This window comes from Mesoplodon densirostris, chromosome 4, assembly GCF_025265405.1.
Source record: "Mesoplodon densirostris isolate mMesDen1 chromosome 4, mMesDen1 primary haplotype, whole genome shotgun sequence".
Taxonomy (NCBI): Eukaryota; Metazoa; Chordata; class Mammalia; order Artiodactyla; family Ziphiidae; genus Mesoplodon; species Mesoplodon densirostris.
This window is the reverse complement of record NC_082664.1, coordinates 181,372,052-181,384,336: the sequence shown is the minus strand read 5'-3', so window position 1 is coordinate 181,384,336 and position 12,285 is coordinate 181,372,052.

Below are 12,285 nucleotides of genomic sequence, written 5' to 3'. Positions count from 1 at the left end.
AAAAGAAATTGCCAAGCCATCTTTTTCTGACAGAGGAAACCTTTGAAATTCTAGCAAAAAATGGGGAGGGGGAAACAACCGCTTTTTCCACTAATTTGTAATAAATGCCCTCTATCTATTGTGTTTGAAATGATTAAGCAGGTGTGGATTTTTTTTCCCTGGGAATGTGAAACGAGTATCTACGAAAACAGATCATGGCAAAGGTTTGAACAATTGTCCAGTGAGATCAGTAAAATCTTAATCTCTATGACGCCAAGAGACTAGGCTACCAAGTGGAAAGTTCATTCAATTCCCCAGCTGTTCTGTCTCTGTGTGTCCCCCATCGATGTGGCTGTTCAGGTTTCAGATTGTTCGGCTGGTGCCAGGGAGACGCTACCAGAGTTGGCAGCTTTCCCCAGTGACACACTGTCTTTACCCTTCCTCAGCTCCCTTCACTGGGGCAGCTACAGCCTGAAGTTCTTTGTCATCTCATTTCGACAGCAGTTGCTTAAAGAAGACAAATCAGCGACTTTATGATGAGTTATAATACGCATCACTCTTTTCTCCTCCCTGGAACCCGCACGGCAACTCCACAGAAAAGGTGATGCAACATGGCAGCCTGAAATATCCCAAAGGTCATTTATTGTCACGGCAACCTAAACACTTACACCATTTCCAAATTAATCACACCAGAACTGAAGACAGTTTTGCATTCATTTGTAATGTTAAGTACTTAATCAACAAGTTAAATATTCTTCAGGTTCACAAGAATGATGACAACCTCTGAAGAGTTTTCTATCACTTAAGCGGGGTTTGTCTGATTAGGGCTGACAGATGTATATAAGAAAACAAGCAGCTTTACCTACATGCTTTTTTTTTCTTGTTGGGAATATGATAATGCAATAAAATTAGATCTTAAGATGCTTGCATGTTTATGCCTTGAAAATCGTATGCATACCTTTGTTGCAGACGCAAAAGGAGAGGAAGTAGACAAATGCCATATGATATCACTTATATGTGGAATCTAAAATATGATACAAATGAACCTATCTACGAAACAGAAACAGACTCATGGACACAGAGAACAGAATTGTGGTTGCCAAGGGGGAGGGGCTGTGGGGGAGGGATGGAGTGGGAGTGTGGGATGAACAGATGCAAACTAGTATCTACAGGATGGATCAACAACAAGGTCCTACTGTACAGCACAGGGAGCTATACTCAACAGCCTGTGATAAACCACAATGGAAAAGAATATAAAAAAGAATGTACATATATGTATAACTGAATCACTTTGCTGTACAGCAGAAATTAACACATTGTAAATCAACTATATTTCAATTTAAAATAAAAGTCAGGGCCTCCCTGGTGGCGCAGTGGTTGAGAGTCCGCCTGCCGATGCAGGGGATACGGGTTCGTGCCCCAGTCTGGGAGGATCCCATATGCCGCGGAGCGGCTGGGCCTGTGAGCCGTGGCCGCTGGGCCTGCGCGTCCGGAGCCTGTGCTCTGCAACGGGAGAGGCCACAACAGTGAGAGGCCCGCATACCGCAAAAAGAAAAAAAAAATAAATAATAATAATAATAATAATAATAATAATAAAATAAAAGTCAACTGGAAGACAAAGGAAAGGAAATAGTCTTAGAGATCGATTCCTAATGCATCTGCTGTCTGTCCACCGCGTGTTATGTGCCTACAGTGTGGGGGGCATACCATGAGGTAAACCCTTAAACTCAATTTGTAGAACCACAAACTCTCCAGTTAGCAGAGGCCTGAACAGTGGCTCTGATGAGCTTATCCTGAGTGCCGGGCATAGGAGCTTATTATAGAAAAACACATCAACTGGGTCTGAAGCTGAAAAACTCTAAGGAACCAAGACAGCTCTGGGGACCAGTGACTAGACTTGCCTCTCAGGCCACACACTCCCTCCCATCCCTCCCCAAACCAACCCCTGCTTCCCACCGCCTCCCACTTTCAGCTTACTCGTGGCCCTCTGTGACTTCTCTGGCCTCTCCCTGACATCAAACCGTTGCCAACTTTCTGGTTCACACTGTACTTCTCAGTTTTTAAAGCTGAGAGGGAAAGTTTGATTGGCTCAGCACACTTTCCCACGCCAGGCCCAATGATGGACGTAATTACGTGTCACTATCAGTCAGTGAATTGACAACCCTGGGATCCGGTGTCAACCCAAACTGCTCCGTCCAAAGTGGTGGAACATAACACAAAACACAGCCATCTTGGCCGCAGGGGCTCTGGGTGGGCAGTTCCCGTTAGAAAGCAGGGCTAGTAAGGCTGAGAGGGTGCTGTGCCCATGGCTAATAGTTGAGCTTCCTCTACAGCAGGGGTGTCAACTCCAAGGCCTACACTAGCCAGGCAGGCTATGGAAATGAGCTAAACCGACCTGGTCAAGAGGATGCACTGCAGGAGTGGGAAAGACTTTGAGGAATTAGAGAACGCAGCCTGGGGTCAAGGGAGAGAGACCACTAGCTCTGGCTGTTTGGTCAACATGCAGAATAGAGGGCTTCGTGTTGGCAGATCTTCTAATTTTTCTGCAGACACCAGAAATATGATATTTTATGTATAATCTCCCAAACTTTAATGTTGGCTCAAACTTTTGAAACCACGTGGGTCAACCAAAACATCCCATCAACCAAAACATTCCCTTGCTGCCTCCACTTTCTGACCAACTGATGACCCTCAGCCTCCAGCACCTCCCAAACACAGAGCCATGAGGGACGCATTGCCATCTTTGAAGGAAGCCCATGCTGTTCTCCAACAGTTTTGGGGTCATTTAAAATTCCTTCATATATTTAGAATTAACATTGTTTAAATGGCCATACTACCCAAAGCAATCTACAGATTTAATGCAATCCTTATCAAAACACCCATGACATTTTTCACAGAACCAGAACACATAATCCTAAATTATATGGAACCACAAAAGACTCAGAATTGCCAAAGCAATCTTGAGGAAAAAGAACAAAGCTGGAGGCATAACCCTTCCAGACTTCAGACAATACTACAAAGCCACAGTCATCAAAACAGTGTGGTACTGGCACAAAAAGAGACATATGGATCAATGGAACAGAATAGAGAGCCCAGAAATAAACCCACACACCTACAGTCAATTAATCTTCAACAAAGGAGGCAAGAATATACAACAGAGGAAAGACAGTCTCTTCAGCAAGTGCTGTTGGGAGAGCTGGACAGCCGCACGTAAATCAGTGAAGTTAGAACACTCCCTCACACCACATACAAAAATAAACTCAAAATGATTTAAAGACCTAAATATAAGACATGACACCATAAAACTCCTAAAAGAGAACACAGGCAAAACATTCTCAGACATAAATTGCAGCAATATTTTCTCAGATCAGTCTCCCAAGGCAACAAAAATAAAAGCAGAAACAAGCAAATGGGACCTAATCAAACTTAAAAGCTTTTGCACAGCAAAGGAAACCATAAACAAAATGAAAAGACAACCTACAAAATGGGAGAAAATATTTACAAATGATGCAACCGACAAGGGATTAATTTCCAAAATGTACAAACAGCTCATACAATTAAAAAAATAAAAAATAAAAAAATGGGCAGAAGACCTAAATAGACATCTCTCCAAAGAAGACATATAGATGGTCAACAGCCACATGAAAAGATGGTCAACATGACTAATTATGAGAGAAATGCAAATCAAAACCACAATGAAGTATCACCTCACTCTAGTCAGAGTGGCCATCATGAAAAAGTCTACAAACAATAAATGCTGGAGAGTGTGTGAAGAAAAGGGAACCCTCTTGCACTGTTGTTGGGAATGTAAACTGGTTCAGCCACTATGGAGAACAGTATGGAGGTTCCTTAAAAACATAAAAATAGAGCTACCCTATGATCCAGCAATCCCACTCCTGGGCACATATCCAGAAAAGGTGAAAACTCTAATTTGGAAAAATATGTGCACTCCAATGTTTATAGCTGCACTATTTACAGTAACCAATACAAGGGACCAACCTAAGTGTCCATCAACAGACAATTGGTTTGGGCTTCCCTCGTGGTGCAGTGGTTAAGAATCCACCTGCCTATGCAGGGGACACGGGTTCGAGCCCTGGTCCAGGAAGATCCCACATGCCGTGGAGCAACTAAGCCTGTGCACCACAACTACTGAGCCTGTGCTCTAGAACCCACGAGCCACAACTTCTGAGCCCACGTGCTACAACTACTGAAGCCCAAACGCCTAGAGCCTGTGATCTGCAACAAGAGAAGCCACCACAATGAGAAGCCCACACACCGCAGCGAAGAGTAGCCCCCGCTCGCCACAACTAGAGAAAGCCCTCGTGCAGCAACGAAGATACAATGCAGCTAAAAATAAAATAAAATTTTTAAAAATTATTAAAAAAAACAAAACAGACAATTGGTTTAAGAAGATGTGGTATATTTATACAATGGAATGTTACTCAGTCATAAAAGAGAATGAAATAATGCCACTTGCAGCAACATGGATGGACCTAGAGATTATCATACTAAGTGAACTAAATCAGACAAAGACAATTATATGAAGTCACTTACATGTGGAATCTAAAAAATAATACAAATGAATCTACATACAAAACAGAAACAGACTCACAGACATAGAAAATGAACTGATGGTTACCCAAGGGGAAGGGAAGGTCGGGAGGGATAAGTTAGGAGAAGGGATTAACAGATACAAGGTAAATATTATACATCAAATACATAAACAACAAGGATTCACTGTATAGCACAGGGAACTGTATTCAATATCTGGTAATAACCTATAATGGAAAATAATCTGGAAAAAATATTTACACATACTTTGCTGTACAACTGAAACTAACACAATATTGCAAATCAACTATACTTCAGTTTTTAAAAAAAACAATAAACTTCCTTCAGATATTTGAATCTAAATCAGTCTCCCCCCGAGTCTGTCCATTACGACGTAAAGGGAAAAAAATCGAAAGCCCCTTCAACGTGGTAGCCAAAGGCCTGCCTGAAGACAACTCCCCACAGCTTCTCATTTCATTTCTTCAGAAGCACCTCCTGTGTCAAAACTGGCCCGGGGCCGCGGAGGGTAAGAGAAAATGGGAAGACGATGCAGGAGAGACGGAAGCACTTCCATCCAGCCCTTCCAATGTTTTGGGGTTTTTCTGACAGCTGCTCTTGCGCTCAGGCAGAAGCAACTCTTTTCCTGTCCCCGTCCTGCGTGCCCCGGCACTCAGCCCCACTCAGCCCCGCTCTGGCCCCGCTCAGCCGCCCTGTGGCTTGTTAGGCCTTTAGGAGTTCACCTGGGGGCCCGCCCTCCATCCTAAGAGCTTCTAGGGAACACGCGTTCTGATCGCAGCGGCCCGCTTACAACGCACTTGAGAACACAGCTCGCCCCTAACTGGAACCTGCCTGTACACGGGAGCCCAGTCACCCCAAAGTGGACACGGTTCATTACCAAAGGAGCATGCAAAGCACAGGGCACCGAGCCTGACGACACAGAGGGTCGTGCGGATCGTAGGGGTAGGGCTTTCCCTGGAGGCCCAAGAAGTGTGCACTCAGCTGTCAAAGGGAAGCGGGGTCCAGACAGAGCCCTCAAAGGAGGGTGAAGAGCCTCAGATCCGGGACGAGTGGCCGGGAGGGGCCGGCGTCTGACTCTCCCCTTGGGGGAGCTTACCATGGCCTCGGGCCGCAGGGTACCGTCTTCCCGGCTTCTGATCAGAAGTGGGGGGTCCTGACTGTGCCTGGATTCCGTGGGGCTGCCCCAGGGCCTGGCTCCGCCTGCCGGCTCTCCGCAGCCAAGCCTCGCCTTCAGGCCCGTCGGGCTCCAGAAGCATCTCCGAGGCCCGGGCAGGCGCCAGGCCCCACCCAGCACGCCGAGGGGAGAGGCCGCTCGGCCTTCCAGTCTCCGGAGGTGCTGGCAGGTGTGCGGCCAGGTGGGCGGGGCCCCTGCTCCGGGGGCGGGGCCGGGAGCCGGACGCGTGAGATAAGCGTCCCGAGCGCTCCTCCCCCACCTGGCCTTTCCCATCACAAGGATGCTGAGCACCTGGGGGCGGGGGAGGGGCACAGGGCCAGTCGGAGTCCAGCTTCTCAGCCAGGAATTTGAGTTGGGGTCCTACGTTTACCAGCGTGGACCAGCCTCTTCTGAATCTCACTTTCCTCAACTTTAAAGTGGAGATAAGGGTACAGTCGGTTCTGCCACAATCCGACAGGGGCGTTCCTGAAAAATCACCCCTCTACGCAAAATCGCACGATTAAAACTACAGGGCTTACGGGGAAAAGGGGGTTAGGGACACACCCAAAGCTAATAAAAATGGCAGCGCTGGTTTACACATGTTCCGTGGTTTAGAAATTCCTAACCACTACGGACACGTCTGGCGCTTTACCTTGAATAAGACCTGAAGTTGCTTGGGAAGCGGGTGTCGGTGAGTGAGTCGTTGTGAGGTGGGGGAGGATTTACCTGAAATCGGATGGAAAGTGGTAGCACCTGGTGTGCAGGGGCGTGGCTCCCTGTTCGCTGTGGACCGAGGTAGCTGGAGGTGTTGGCGGGGGTCTGTGTGTGTTTGCGTCTTGTATCCCCGTGCAGCCCAGGGCAGCTGGGTGCAGTCTTCTGCGTTCACCTAGTTTTGTGTGCGTGTGGACAAAATCATACGGAAGCAAACGCAAAATTCACATCATGCTGAAGTTGTTCCCTAGTATATTAATTACGTCGAAACAAGTTCTCATTTTTAAAACGAGTGTTATAGCAGAACTGGCTATACTACCTACCTCATGGGGGGATGTCCTGAGGATTATATTAGATAATTCACGTAAGTGTTGAACCCAGGGCCTGACAAGTGGTTAATACCTGTTTTTAGTGTAATGAATAGACATCAAACTATTATATTCCAAACAAATCAAAGGGTGAATCTGAATGCAAGAATGCCTAACTGTGGAGTAGGGAGAGTGGTGACCTATGTGAGGACAGGCTGGAGAACCCAGGCGCAGGCTGCGCTAGCCCTGTGATCAGGAGGACAAGAGAACTCCCTCCCTGCCCCTGTTATGTGAGTACCATCACAGGGATACCAGCCACCTCCGTGCAGGCCCCACGGCCTCATACTTACACGTTACATGTTGCCGATCAGGAATTTGGGCTGGGCTCAGCTGAGCGATTCTTCTATTCCTCTGGTATCAGTGATATCACTCAGTGTTACTCAGCCAGCAGATGGGCTGGTCTGGAGAGACCAGGATGGCTTCACTCACATGTCTGGTGCCTTGGCTGGGAGGCCAGGCCCAGTGAGGACTGCCAGTCAGAGCCCCTACATGTCACCTCCCCAGCACGGTCAGACTGCTTACAAGTTCCAAAACCCTGGAGGTCAATGCTGCAAGGCTTTTTTTCACCTAGCCCCGGGAGTTCCAGCACATCACTTCTGCTGCATCCAACTGGTCAAGCGAATTAGCCCACTGAAGATTCCAGGACAGACAGAGCCTACGTCTCAGTGGGGGAAGTGCAAAGACCCTGGGGCCACCTCTGATCTACCACACTGCCCTTGAAAACTCCACTCCAGCATCACGTCCAGAATTCTGGATGGAATTTTCTGCGGCAGATGACCCCTGGGTGCCCCCCTCCCCCATCCACTGTGCACATTTCTGCCATTGTGTGTGGTGCCCTGGGCTGTATGCCTTGCTGAATCTAACGTTGCCCATGGGCTGCAAGCTCCTGCGGGGTAGGGACTAGTTTCATTCCATGTCGGACCTGGAGCATCCTCGTGTTGAATCTGGTACCTGAAAGGCGCTTAGTAAAGCTGGATAGAATAATAAACAAATGTAAAGGACCAGCTCTACCGCTTCTGGTCAAGGCCTCCAATGCCTCAAGAGCAGGAGCCGTGGCTCCTCCCTCGTGTCCCCAGCACAAAACACACTGCCTGACACTTAGCTGACACCGAATCAGTGTTTGTTGAAAACCCAAGTACAGCCGTGCACACGGGGCCCCCGCTACCCCGCCGTGGCTGACAGGCCCGGTGCTGTGGCCCCAGCAGAGTGGGGAGGTTGACCTGAAACCAAGTCCTGAGTGTTGGGACTTCTGGTTACAGTGGGTAGAGACAGGAGTTAGAGCAGGTCGTGACTGTGAACCCCGAGGGACAGGGACAGGGAAGGGGCTGGGGACAAAGAGGAACAGACAGCAGCTCTCCTGTCTCTGGAGCCACTCAGTGGGGAGATGCAGGCTTACTAAAGACAAGGTGCCAATAGTTCCCAAACTGCTCTGCACGAGGCCTGCCTACTAGCACATGACGACAACTGGCCCCAAAGAAAAACAGCTTTGGGTTTGGTTCAAGCACGAGAGCTTTGGAAAGAGGGGACCTGGCCACAGAAAATGAGCATTTAGCAATGAGGGGGCTGTGAGTTACCAGGAGCAGTAAACCAGGTACTGCCCCTGTGGCTATTTTAAGCCTAATCTAATTTAGCGCTTGGACTAGGTGAGTGCTATTTATAAGGGGTTATATGGACGGAGGCTTTGGTCTTGGGGCAGGTGGGCGCCCACTACACCCGTGGATGCCCAGCTCTGCAGGTGGTCAGCCAGCCCTGAGGACAAAAGCCACCGGCCCGCAGATGACGGCTCAGCCCAGGCTCCCTGCATCCAGCCTCAGGCCCCACGTGGCTGGGACCTCTGGGTGCTCACCAGGCACAGAATGTGCTGGAAGATCCAGGGCTTGGTCCTGCCTTGGCTAACCCTCCAGGAAGACGAGATGAAATGTTTTGTCCCAGCTGGGCGGCCCCCTTCCTCACGCAGCCTTCGGTCTCTTCCAGCGGACACAAAGAACTGGCATCCACGTGCCCCCCGGTAGTGGCACAGAGACTGAACTGAGCTTTGTGACAGACCCCAGCCATCCTGGAAACCCAGGCTTTGGCTTCCCAGGCAGGCCCAGATTGCCTGTGGGGACTTCTTCCAGAACAGATGGGAGATACGCACCCTGATTGGAGAGGCAGCTTCTGTGAGCAGAGCCCTGGGCCTGGCTGGGGGTGCGCGGGGGGCCGCAGAATCCACCCTGCCCTGGCCCAGCAGAAGCCTCAGCAGAGGACCCGCTCCCCCATCAGAAGCAAATGACACAAATCAGGGCAGAGCGCGTGAACCAGCCAGCTCGCTGGAGGTGCCAGGGTGACTGGGCCAGCTCCAGGGGGGCCTGGCTGCAGGAGATGCTGTGAGATGCAGTGAGGGTCCAGTCTGAGGTCCTCTCCAAGCCGTCCTGAGAGCATCAGTAAACCCAGAGGTAGCTGGGAGCTCATCTTCACCCCCGTGCTGCAGTGAGAGACCTGGCAGCCTGCTGGGGAGCCCCTCCAGAGGCCCCTGGGCACCACAGCAGGGTTTGGGCTGTAACGCGGCGGCACGCAGACATCTCAAGAGCACTGAGCCTCCCCGGTATGGGGCCCGCCCTCCAGGCACTGCTGTCCCCCCAACCTGGGCACGGAGACGGTGACCCATTGTCCACTGGACATGTCCCTTTTCTGTTGGTGAGACATCAGGTGCTCACAGGGGACCCGCCCTTGCGTTCTGTGTGGTGGCAGCGTGATGAGCATCTGCCCGACTTCCAGGCCCAGGTGGCCAGGCATTGATGAGGGTCAGGGGCGCTGTACTTGTCTTGGGGACTTGGTAAAAAGGAAGAGGAAACCTCCCGTGCAGAGCGATTCCAACGGAAACTTCCCTCTTGCCTGGAGAAAGGCCAGCCACCGAAGTGTGTTTTTCCTTTGTCATGTTTAATTCGTAAGCTGGTGACAATGGAAGTGGAAGCATCCATGGGGGTGGTGGGGAGCGTTTGTCATGAAATAGGCGCAGGTGGCCGGCGTCGGCCGGCGTCCCGAGTGCGCACAGACAAGGGCGCCTTGCCCTGCAGCCGGGTTCCCCAAGCTGCTCCTTGGCTTGCCCTGTTCTTGCTCCCTGAGGGTCACGGACACGCCTTTTCTGTTTGGAAATTTCGATCTGGCCTCCTGGGCTCCCCCCTCCTCCCATTCCTCAAGGAGGCTGTGACTTTCTCAGAAATATTCTTTAGCTGGTGACAGGCAGGAGGCCCACCGTCCTGCGGTGCTTTTACAGGGGAAAGCCAGCTCTCGGCTTCTGGTAAAGGGGGTGGTGAGGAAGGGTGGGAGCGCCGAGCACTTCCAGAACTGCCCTTTCCTCTCCTCCGGAGGCAGGGAGCCTGGCCTTCCCCAGCCTTTACCTCCAGGGAGAATGTCCTTCCCGAGCTTACATCCTTTTCCCTCCTGTGTGTGGGGTAGTATTTTCTAAAAGGCGACGCACACCCCTTATTCTCCAGACCTTGAGGGGGACCAGGGGCTTCTTGCCCTCGGTGGGCAGGGCTGGCCCAGAGCTCGCTGAGCTGTTCCCGTACAACTGTCGAGACCCTCCCTGAGCCACAGTCCTGCACAGGGGCAGGCCCCGCCCCTTCCCCTCTGTATCTTCCCCAAAGAGCCTCTTTTCTTGCTTTCGCTCATCTTTTGAGTTCATACCTCAGCGGGTCTGTCACTGGGCCCCCAGGCCTGAGACACAGTTGAACGGGAGTCGGTGGATTCGGAGTAAAAGAGTGTGTGTGGGTGTGGGTGTATAAAGAGACAGACAGACAGACAGAGACGGGGAGTTTGTCCATATCCTGCAGTCATGTCTTGCTGCTTTGGACTATTTGACTATTTGTGCAAAAAAAAAAAAAAAAAAAAAAAAAAACAGTACTAGAGCCACGCTAACATCACAGAATAATAGTAAGTTCCCGATAACGACTAAAACATGGGCATTCGTTGCGTAGAAAGCTCACTGGGTGCCAGGAGCTGTTCCGAGCACGTTTCCTGCGTGAACACGTGTTAGGCAGCCTCCGCAATCCTGGGAGGTTAGAACTGGTACCATTCACCCCACTTTCCATTGAGGAGGGTCTGAGGGAGGAAGGCGGATAGAGCCTTCCAAGTTGCTGAGCAATTGGAAGCTCCTCAGGATTTGGGGGGACAATTACGCAGAGCGGGGCTGTGACCTCTGGGTGAGTGACTTGCTATGCATTTAACTGAAATCCTCATTTTTTTCAAGGGGCCTGCGCTGATGGAAGCCCTTGGACATCAATGCGAGAGGGCGGCCGTATTTGTAGGACCAGAGAAAGACAGGGTAGGCGAAGAGGCCCTTGTTAAAGGCCTCACCCCAAACTGGGTGGAGAAAGAGCCCCAGGGTCAGTGGCAACTAGGAGATGCTCAGTTAACTACACTGAGTTCCTTTACTGCCCGACTTCTCGGAGCTTTGATGTGCTCGCATGCACTGTGTGGCTTCTAGAAAGAAATGGAGAATGAAGCCCTTTCTCACTCGTCAGACCTCTCTGTCTGGAGGAGACACCTGTGGGACCAGAATTCCATGGGACACACCTGGGGAGACGCTGAGTGTCTGACCAGATCATTCTTTCCACTGTTGAGGTCACTGTGGGCCTGAGCTGGCCTGGAAGCAGAGGTCTTTCTCAGGTTGTCTGAAAAGACCCAAATGTCCTGAAGAAGGATTTGGACCTGCCACCTGGGAGACACGGCAGCACAGGGCAGTCTCGGCACCTGCTGTCTCGTGGGTTCCCCTCCCCCAACCCTGACGTGCGGGCCACGGTACCTGCAAGAGAGGGTCTGGTTATCGGTGATCCCCGAAGCAAAGTGCCAAGCCCCTCTTTTCTCTGCACAGTGACCCTACCAGCAAATGGATGACAAATGTACGGATTTCCTGAAATGAGGGCCCCCATAGGGTTCAAGACTTCCTGTGTGTTTACAGTAGAGCCTGGCTATGCTTCCCCACACAGGAGCAGTACTGTTGGGGGAATTACTGGCCATGAACGTCAAGATACTCAAGATATTGAGGATGTGAGGGTGCTTCATGGGGTCAAGCAGTATAAGAGGGTGAGGCCAAAAGGGCCCCACTGGAAGCTATATAATTTCTGGGATGGCAAGAAGAAAACTTAGGGCCGGGGGGGTCTCACTGTCAATAACTCCAAAAAACAACAGTACTTAGAAGGCCCCCCCCCCAATAACCCATCATCGATCAAAGCTTCCTTGGGGATGCTCTCCCATCCAAGCTACCATTGCTTCTCTCAGGCATACAATATTCCCTTCTGACTAAAGTGATGGGTCTTCTTCCGTCGATTCCAGCTCACCTCCTGGACCCACTGCCAGCTTAATCTTCCTCAAAGATTCATGTTCACTTATCTCCTCAAAAGCTTCAAATGCCAGTTTGGATATGGCCCCAAGCTATCCATCCTGCCCTATTCCCACTCTCCTGCTGCCTGGGCCCTTGAGCCAGCCAAATGCTTCTCCCCTCTCACAGTTGCATACTCACAG